Genomic DNA, 9467 nt, shown 5'->3' with positions numbered 1-9467 from the left:
CCAACAGAATGTTAGAGTTGGAAGGGACTTCAAGGGTCATCGTGTCCAACCCCCTGCTCAATGCAGGATTCACTAAACCATCTCCCTCAGATGCCTGTCCAACCTCTGTAAGAAGACTACACAAGACATACTTTGCAGTCCGCTCACTGTCCTTGTAGCTCTTCTCTGAATGTGCTCTTCTAATGCAGTAGTTCGATAAGACCAGTAAAACTGTTTGGTAAAAACAAACTACCTTTAACACCTTCACACGCCAGCCTGTTTTCACTTTCCTGACCAGGCCAATTTTTTTTAAATTCTTACCAGTGTCACTTTATGAGGTAATAGCTATGGAACGCTTCAATGGATCCCAGTGATTCGGAGGTTGTTTTTTCGTGACATATTGTACTTCATGATAGGGGTAAAATTTGTTCGATATGACTTGCGCTTACTTGTGAAAATATCGGAAATTTGTCAAATTTTGAAAACTTTGCAATTTTCATACTTTTAATTTTTGTAATCTTAAACCAGATGGTTATATCACACAAAATAGTTAATACATAACATTTACCACATGTCTACTTTACATCTGAATAATTTTTAAACATAACTGTCTTCTGGCCAGATAGGAGCTCTGGAGCAAGATGGAGAAGATCGGCACGGGGCCGAGGAGACAAGTCAATGTTTATGGCACTATCTGCAGTCTCTCTGTCTGTGGCTTAAGGTACCTTCACACTCAGCAACTTTACAACGAGAACGACAACGATCCGTGACGTTGCAGCGTCCTGGATAGCGATCTCGTTGTGTTTGACACGCAGCAGCGATCTGGATCCCGCTGTGATATCGCTGGTCGGAGCTAGAAGTCCAGAACTTTATTTGGTCGTCAGATCGGCGTGTATCGTCGTGTTTGACAGCAAAAGCCACGATGCCAGCAATGTTTTACATGGAGCTAACGACCTGTGAGAACGATAAGTGCATCACCGCTAAGTCACTGGATCGCTCCTGCATCGTTCTGGAGCTGCTGTGTTTGACGTCTCTACAGCGACCTTAACAGCGACGCTGCAGCGATCGGCTCGTTGTCTATATCGCTGCAGCATCGCTGAGTGTGACGGTACCATTAGGCTAATGCAGCAATAAACCACAGTGTGGGTCAGAGACTATAGGCAGTATAGACAGCACCCAGCACTGACTGATCCTAGGCCTACAGGACATCATATAGTGTATGTATAGGACCATATGTTATGGCATGTGAGGTCCTGTAGGCTGAGGATCAATCAGTGCATACTGTATTGTATATCTGTGCCCAGTATAATACACCCAATGTTGTTATGTCATCTGATATCTGTAGCAACAGTATAGCATATACTAATCTGTATACTGACTGTGCTGTACTGTGCGCACAGACATCAGTTGGACAGTGGCATACCTAGAGTTCTATGGGCTCCGGTGCAAAATTTGGATCGAGGCCCCTACCAGTATGTTGGTCAGATCTATTGGCCCTAGAACAACGTCCCCTGTCCTGTAATAATGTCCCTGTCATGTAATAACATCTCGCGTCCTGTAATAATGTCTCTGTTCTGCAATAATGTCCCTGTCATATCATAACATTCCCCGTTCTGTAATTACGGTCTCATGTCCTGTAATAATTTACCATATCCTGTAATAACTGCTCCCTTGCTGCAATAATGTCCCTGTCCTGTATTAACATCCATCATCTAGTAATAAGTCTCCTGTGCTGCAATGTTCCATGTCCTGTAATAACATCCCCTGTCCTGTAATAACCGTCCCTAGTCCTGTAATAACAGTCCACACCTGTTGCTCTCCTCAAAAACATTTAAAACAAGAAAATTAAAGATATTTCTCACATGTCCTCTTTCCCATAGTGAGCAGTGTCCTCGTCCTTCTAGCCGGCGCAGGGGAGTGAATAGCACATGCCGTGATGTCATATGCAACCAGCGATGGGTACACCGACGTCAGCTGCTGGTCTGATAGGCCGGTGGCCACTATAGCTATTGCAGTGCAGGGAGCTGGTGGATTTCTGCTCTCCAATGTACAATCAGCTGCAGACATGGCAGGCGTCGGCGGGCCCCTGGTCACAGTCACACCCTCTGTGACCATGATCTTTACTCCACTGCAGATGTTATATACAGGATAATAAGTGACGGTATAATATCTGATGTTCTGTAGTCATAGTATAGTATATAGTGGCCACATAGCTAGTACAGGTGCTTCTCACAAAATTAGAAACTCGCATATTATATAGAGTCATTACAAACAGAGTGATCTATTTCAAGTGTTTATTTCCGTTAATGTTGATGATTATGGCTTACAGCCAATGAAAACCCAAAAGTCATTATCTCAGTAAATTAAAATACTTTATAACACCAGCTTGAAAAATGATTTTAAAATCCGAAATGTTGGCCTACTGAAATATATGTTCAGTAAATGTACTCAATACTTGGTCAGGGCTCCTTTTGCATCAATTACTGCATCAATGCGGCTTGGCATGGAGGCGATCAGTCTGTGGCACTGCTGAGGTGTTATGGAAGCCCAGGTTGCTTTGATAGCAGCCTTCAGCTCGTCTCATTGTTGGGTCTGGTGTCCCACATCTTCCTCTTGACAATACCCCATAGATTCTCTATGAGGTTAAGGTCAGGCGAGTTTGCTGGCCAATCAAGCACAGTGATACTGTTGTTTTTAAACCAGGTATTGGTACTTTTGGCAGTGTGGACAGGTGCCAAGTCCTGCTGGAGAATGAAATTTCCATCTCCAAAAAGCTTGTTGGGAAGCATGAAGTGCTCTTAAATTTCCTGGTAGACGGCTGCGCTTAATTTGGTCTTGATAAAACACAACAGCCCAGTTCTTTTTCTCCTTGGCTCAGGTAAGACACTTCTGGCGTTGTCTATTGGTCATGAGTGGCTTTACACAAGGAATGCGACACTTGTAGCCCATGTCCTGTGTGTGGTGGCTCTTGAAGCAATGACTCCAGCAGCAGTCCACTCCTTGTGAATCTCCCCCAAATTTTTGAATGGCCTTTTCTTAACAATCCTTTCAAGGCTGCGGTTATCCCGGTTGCTTGTGCACCTTTTCTACCACACTTTTTCCTTCCACTCAACTTTCCATTAATATGCTTGGATACAGCACTCCGTGTACAGGTCCTTCTCAAAAAATTAGCATATAGTGTTAAATTTCATTATTTACCATAAATGTAATGATTACAATTAAACTTTCATATATTATAGATTCATTATCCACCAACTGAAATTTGTCAGGTCTTTTATTGTTTTAATACTGATGATTTTGTCATACAACTCCTGATAACCCAAAAAACCTGTCTCAATAAATTAGCATATTTCACCCGTCCACTCAAATAAAAGTGTTTTTGAATAACAAACAAAAAAACCATCAAATAATAATGTTCAGTTATGCACTCAATACTTGGTCGGGAATCCTTTGGCAGAAATGACTGCTTCAATGCAGCGTGGCATGGAGGCAATCAGCCTGTGACACTGCTGAGATGTTATGGAGGCCCAGGATGCTTCAATAGCGGCCTTAAGCTCATCCAGAGTGTTGGGTCTTGCGTCTCTCAACTTTCTCTTCACAATATCCCACAGATTCTCTATGGGGTTCAGGTCAGGAGAGTTGGCAGGCCAATTGAGCACAGTAATACCATGGTGTCATACCCGCTGCTGCAGCTCCTGCTCCTGCCAGCTCTTCCCGCGGCAGTCGCCGCTCTCTGCGCCGCGCCGGTTCCCCGGTTCCTCCTCCTGCTGTCCGGGGATTCCGGCGTGGTGTCCGCGCTTCCTCTCTCCCTGCGTCTGCCCCGCACATGCGCCTTAGGACGCGGGCGCCCGCTCCTCACTCCTCTTAACCTCTTCCACGCTTCCCCTCCCTCCAATCAGGTACCTCCCACGGCTATATCAGGCGGCTCCTCCATAACGGAGGCGCCTGATTATTATTGTGCTTCTTGTGCTCTAACTCAGGTCCTTGTGGTTCGGTCTCTTGCCCGTTCCTGTCTATTCAGCTCTTCCAGTCCTACTCCCTGGTTTTTCCCTTCCTCCATCTCCCTTGCCTTCCTTCGGTTCTCTCCACCTCCCTTCCATTTGTTTTCTGTTGCCATACCCAACCTGCCTCTCCTCGAGCCGTCCCTCTTGGCATCAGCTGTTGCGGTACTCGACCTCCTTTGGCCTGCTCCCAACTGTCCCTGTATAGGGGTAGCCCCCGGGCCCGCTCGCCCTTGGGTGCGTCAGTACCGTGACCCAGAGGGTCCACTCTCTGTCCGTCTCCTCGGACATCACAGTATAATCAGGCCATGGACCCCGCTGGTGCCTCTGCGGCAACTCAGAAAGAGTTGTTGTTCTTACGGGAGAATCAGACCCGGATCATGTCGGTCATGAAATCTATGGACTCCCGTTTGACAGCCCTGCAGACTTCTGATCCTAGTAACGCTCCACTGTTGGCTGGTCTCCAGCAGGAGCTTGCGCAGCAGCGAGATACCCAGTCCCATATCCTCACTTATATGGCGTCCATTGACGACCGTTTACTCTCTCTACAATCTACTACCGCTGCCTCAGTCTCACGCCGTGACTCAGTACCACTTCCCCCTCCTCGTTTGGGAAAGCCCCCTAGGTATAGCGGTGACCCCAAATTGTGTCGGGGTTTTTTGAACCAGTGCCGTCTTCACTTCGAGCTTCTACCACAGCAGTATCCATCAGATCGTGCTAAAGTGGTGGCCTTCATTGTGTCTCATCTGGAGGGGGAGGCCCTAGCCTGGGTAAACCCGTTATGGGAGCGGGATGATCCGGTAGTAGCCAGCATTCAGATTTTCTTAGATACTTTTCGGAGGGTCTTTGATGAGCCAGGTCGGGTGGCTTCTACTACAGAATCCCTCTTTAACCTGCAACAAGGAAATCTCACAGTTGGGCAATATGCAATCCGCTTCCGAACTCTTTCCTCTGAGCTCGGATGGAATAACGAGGCATTGGTAGGGGCTTTTTGGAGAGGGCTTTCGTCCAAGATTAAGGACGAGCTCGCTGGCCGGGATACTCCCACTACCTTGGAGGACCTTATATCTGGCTACGCGTATTGATTTACGCTTCCAGGAACGCTCTCGGGAGTTAGTCAGGGAAAGGAGGCCTTTTAAGACCAATTTGGCATCCGGGTCTCCTTCTTTCAAACCCTCCGCTTTACCTGCCCCGGAGCCGATGCAGGTAGATCGTGTTAAATTGTCGGAGCAGCGACGTAAGGAGAGGTTGGCACAGGGCTTGTGTCTCTACTGCGGAGGGGTCAATCATTTCCTACGTTCCTGCCCAGAGAGGCCGGGAAACTCCTCCACCTAGGCCTGGTAAGAGAGGCCTTCCTAGGTGACCCTAATCCCTCTCTACCCTTAACCATCTCAGCTTTGATTTTCTTAGGTCGGGAGCGCAGGTCTGTGGAGGCATATGTGGACTCGGGTGCGGCTGGAAATTTCATTCGTGAGGACGTGGTGAACCAGTTTCAGATACCAGTGGTTGCTCTTGAGACTCCGCGTCAAATCTCTGCAGTAGACGGCAAACCGCTTTCTGTCTCCATTAAAATGGTGACCCTCGAGTTGGAGATGCAGATTGGAGCTCTACACCGGGAGAAGATAGCATTTTATGTTTTGCCCTACCTGTCTCATGCTCTGCTTTTGGGTTTACCCTGGCTCAGGTCGCACGAGCCAGTTCTGGATTGGCGCTCTGGGGAGATTCTCCGATGGGGGCATGGTTGTCATGAACGTTGTCTGCTGCCCGTTTCCCGTTCTGTCCGCCCTCAAGCATCCGTCAACCCTCCAAATCTTCCTTCTGCCTACCTTTCGTTTGCCGATGTCTTTGATAAAAAGGATGCAGAGATCCTTCCTCCACATCGAACTTTCGACTGTCCAATCGAGCTAATCCCTGGAGTTTCTCTTCCTAAAGGAAGAACCTATCCTTTGTCTCCAGCAGAGACCACAGCCATGTCTGAGTACATCCGAGAAAATCTAGCCAAGGGTTTCATCCGAAAGTCGTCTTCCCCGGCTGGAGCCGGTTTCTTCTTCATCCGGAAGAAAGATGGATCCCTTCGGCCTTGTATTGACTACCGGGGCCTGAATGCCATCACGGTCAAGAACAGATATCCCCTACCTCTGATCCCTGAGCTTTTCGACCGTTTGAGGGGAGCCCGAATTTTTTCCAAACTAGATCTTAGAGGGGCCTATAATTTGGTCCGAATTCGCGCTGGAGACAAGTGGAAGACCGCCTTTAACACTCGAGACGGTCATTATGAATACCTAGTCATGCCTTTTGGTCTCTGTAATGCCCCAGCAGTCTTCCAGGAATTCGTGAATGAGATCTTCCGTGACTTACTGTATTCCTGTGTAGTAGTATACTTAGATGACATCCTTATTTTTTCTCCCGACTTGTCTTCCCACAGGAGAAGCGTCCGTCTAGTTCTACAACGTCTTCGGGAGAATCGTCTCTATGCGAAGATTGAGAAATGTTTATTTGAACAAACTTCCTTGCCCTTCCTGGGGTACATTATCTCTGACTTGGGGTTGAAGATGGACCCAGAGAAATTGTCTGCTGTTCTCAAGTGGCCCCGTCCCGTTGGGGTCAAGGCCATCCAACGATTTTTAGGCTTCGCTCCGAGTCCCTAATGCCTTCCATGTCTCGCTCCTGAAGCCCCTCGTCCTTAATCGGTTCTGTCCTGCACCACTTGACTCTCCTTTGCCTCTAAGCAGTGACAACGATTTCGAAGTAAGGGATATTCTGGCCATGAAGAGGATTAGAGGGAGAGTCTTCTACCTTATTGATTGGAAAGGGTTTGGTCCTGAAGAGAGGTCTTGGGAACCTAGGGAGAACGTTAATGCCCCACGGATTCTAAATAGATTCTGGGCCAGCCTCAGAGGGGGGAGTCTTAAGAGGGGGGGTACTGTCATACCCGCTGCTGCAGCTCCTGCTCCTGCCAGCTCTTCCCGCGGCAGTCGCCGCTCTCTGCGCCGCGCCGGTTCCCCGGTTCCTCCTCCTGCTGTCCGGGGATTCCGGCGTGGTGTCCGCGCTTCCTCTCTCCCTGCGTCTGCCCCGCACATGCGCCTTAGGACGCGGGCGCCCGCTCCTCACTCCTCTTAACCTCTTCCACGCTTCCCCTCCCTCCAATCAGGTACCTCCCACGGCTATATCAGGCGGCTCCTCCATAACGGAGGCGCCTGATTATTATTGTGCTTCTTGTGCTCTAACTCAGGTCCTTGTGGTTCGGTCTCTTGCCCGTTCCTGTCTATTCAGCTCTTCCAGTCCTACTCCCTGGTTTTTCCCTTCCTCCATCTCCCTTGCCTTCCTTCGGTTCTCTCCACCTCCCTTCCATTTGTTTTCTGTTGCCATACCCAACCTGCCTCTCCTCGAGCCGTCCCTCTTGGCATCAGCTGTTGCGGTACTCGACCTCCTTTGGCCTGCTCCCAACTGTCCCTGTATAGGGGTAGCCCCCGGGCCCGCTCGCCCTTGGGTGCGTCAGTACCGTGACCCAGAGGGTCCACTCTCTGTCCGTCTCCTCGGACATCACACATGGTCAGTAAACCATTTACCAGTGGTTTTGGCACTGTGAGCAGGTGCCAGGTCGTGCTGAAAAATGAAATCTTCATCTCCATAAAGCATTTCAGCCGATGGAAGCATGAAGTGCTCCAAAATCTCCTGATAGCTAGCTGCATTGACCCTGCCCTTGATGAAACACAGTGGACCAACACCAGCAGCTGACATGGCACCCCACACCATCACTGACTGTGGGTACTTGACACTGGACTTCAGGCATTTTGGCATTTCCTTCTCCCCAGTCTTCCTCCAGACTCTGGCACCTTGATTTCCGAATGACATGCAAAATTTGCTTTCATCAGAAAAAAGTACTTGGGACCACTTAGCAACAGTCCAGTGCTGCTTCTCTGTAGCCCAGGTCAGGCGCTTCTGCCGCTGTTTATGGTTCAAAAGTGGCTTTACCTGGGGAATGCGGCACCTGTAGCCCATTTCCTGCACACGCCTGTGCACGGTGGCTCTGGATGTTTCCACACCAGACTCAGTCCACTGCTTCCTCAGGTTCCCCAAGGTCTGGAATCGGTCCTTCTCCACAATCTTCCTCAGGGTCCGGTCACCTCTTCTCGTTGTACAGCGTTTTCTGCCACATTGTTTCCTTCCAACAGACTTACCATTGAGGTGCCTTGATACAGCACTCTGGGAACAGCCTATTTGTTGAGAAATTTCTTTCTGGGTCTTACCCTCTTGCTTGAGGGTGTCAATGATGGCCTTCTTGACATCTGTCAGGTCGCTAGTCTTACCCATGATGGGGGTTTTGAGTAATGAACCAGGCAGGGAGTTTTTAAAAGCCTCAGGTATCTTTTGCATGTGTTTAGAGTTAATTAGTTGATTCAGAAGATTAGGGTAATAGGTCGTTTAGAGAACCTTTTCTTGATATGCTAATTTATTGAGACAGGTTTTTTGGGTTATCAGGAGTTGTAGGCCAAAATCATCAGTATTAAAACAAAAAAAAGACCTGACAAATTTCAGTTGGTGGATAATGAATCTATAATATATGAAAGTTTAATTGTAATCATTACATTATGGTAAATAATGAAATTTAACACTATATGCTAATTTTTTGAGAAGGACCTGTACAGCCAGCCTCTTTAGCAATGACCTTTTGTGACTTACCCTCCTTGTGGAGTGTGTCAATGACTGCCTTCTGGACATCTGTCAAGTCAGCAGTCTTCCCCATGATTGTGTGTCATGTCGGACGCTGTTCACACTAGGGCGTCCGACAGACAGCGGTAATTCCTCATTCGTCCACTATATGCTCAGTGGCGCCGGCTAGATTGATCCACATTGTCCGGGGTTAATGTGGCTGGTACTTGGGTTGGAGGCTTAGTCACGCCCATTGTCTTTAAATAGTTTTGTTGGGCTTTGGGCGTCGCCGATTATAGCTTGTGTCTTGTGCCTGGTGATCTCGGTCTGGAGTGGTGGTCTAGGAGAGGAAATATCGTACCTGGTGGTGTATTATCCTTTGTCATATTTCTCCTTCCTATATTTGTATTTGTTTTGCCCTGTGCACATTATAGTGTATTCCTGTGTGTCTGCGGCGTGGTGCGTTTTTTAGTTTTCCCTGTCTGTGCTTTCTGTAGGGGTTGGTGAGAGGTCTTATCACTGGGTGGCGGGTGAAGGTTTCAGCTTAGTACTGAAACAGGACTCGGGGTCAGGCCTGGCGGCCCAGACATGCACACCTTCAGTGTAAACTCTGGGAGAGGGACAGACAGGGTTTCCCTAGTTTGAGGGATATTGCAGGGGCCCGGGTAATCAGCTGTAGCCTACCCAGTACCCCCGTGACATTGTGGCGCCTACTGAAACAGACTAAGGGACATTTTTAAACGCTTAGGAAGCTTTGGCTTTTTTGTTAATTATTCTAATTTACTGAGATAATGACTCTTGGGTTTTCATTGGCTTTAAGCCATAATCATCAAC

This window comes from Ranitomeya variabilis, chromosome 1 (assembly GCF_051348905.1).
Source record: "Ranitomeya variabilis isolate aRanVar5 chromosome 1, aRanVar5.hap1, whole genome shotgun sequence".
In the NCBI taxonomy this organism is placed as follows: Eukaryota; Metazoa; Chordata; class Amphibia; order Anura; family Dendrobatidae; genus Ranitomeya; species Ranitomeya variabilis.
The sequence above is the reverse complement of the archived record's forward strand: the minus strand, read 5'-3'. Positions refer to the sequence as shown.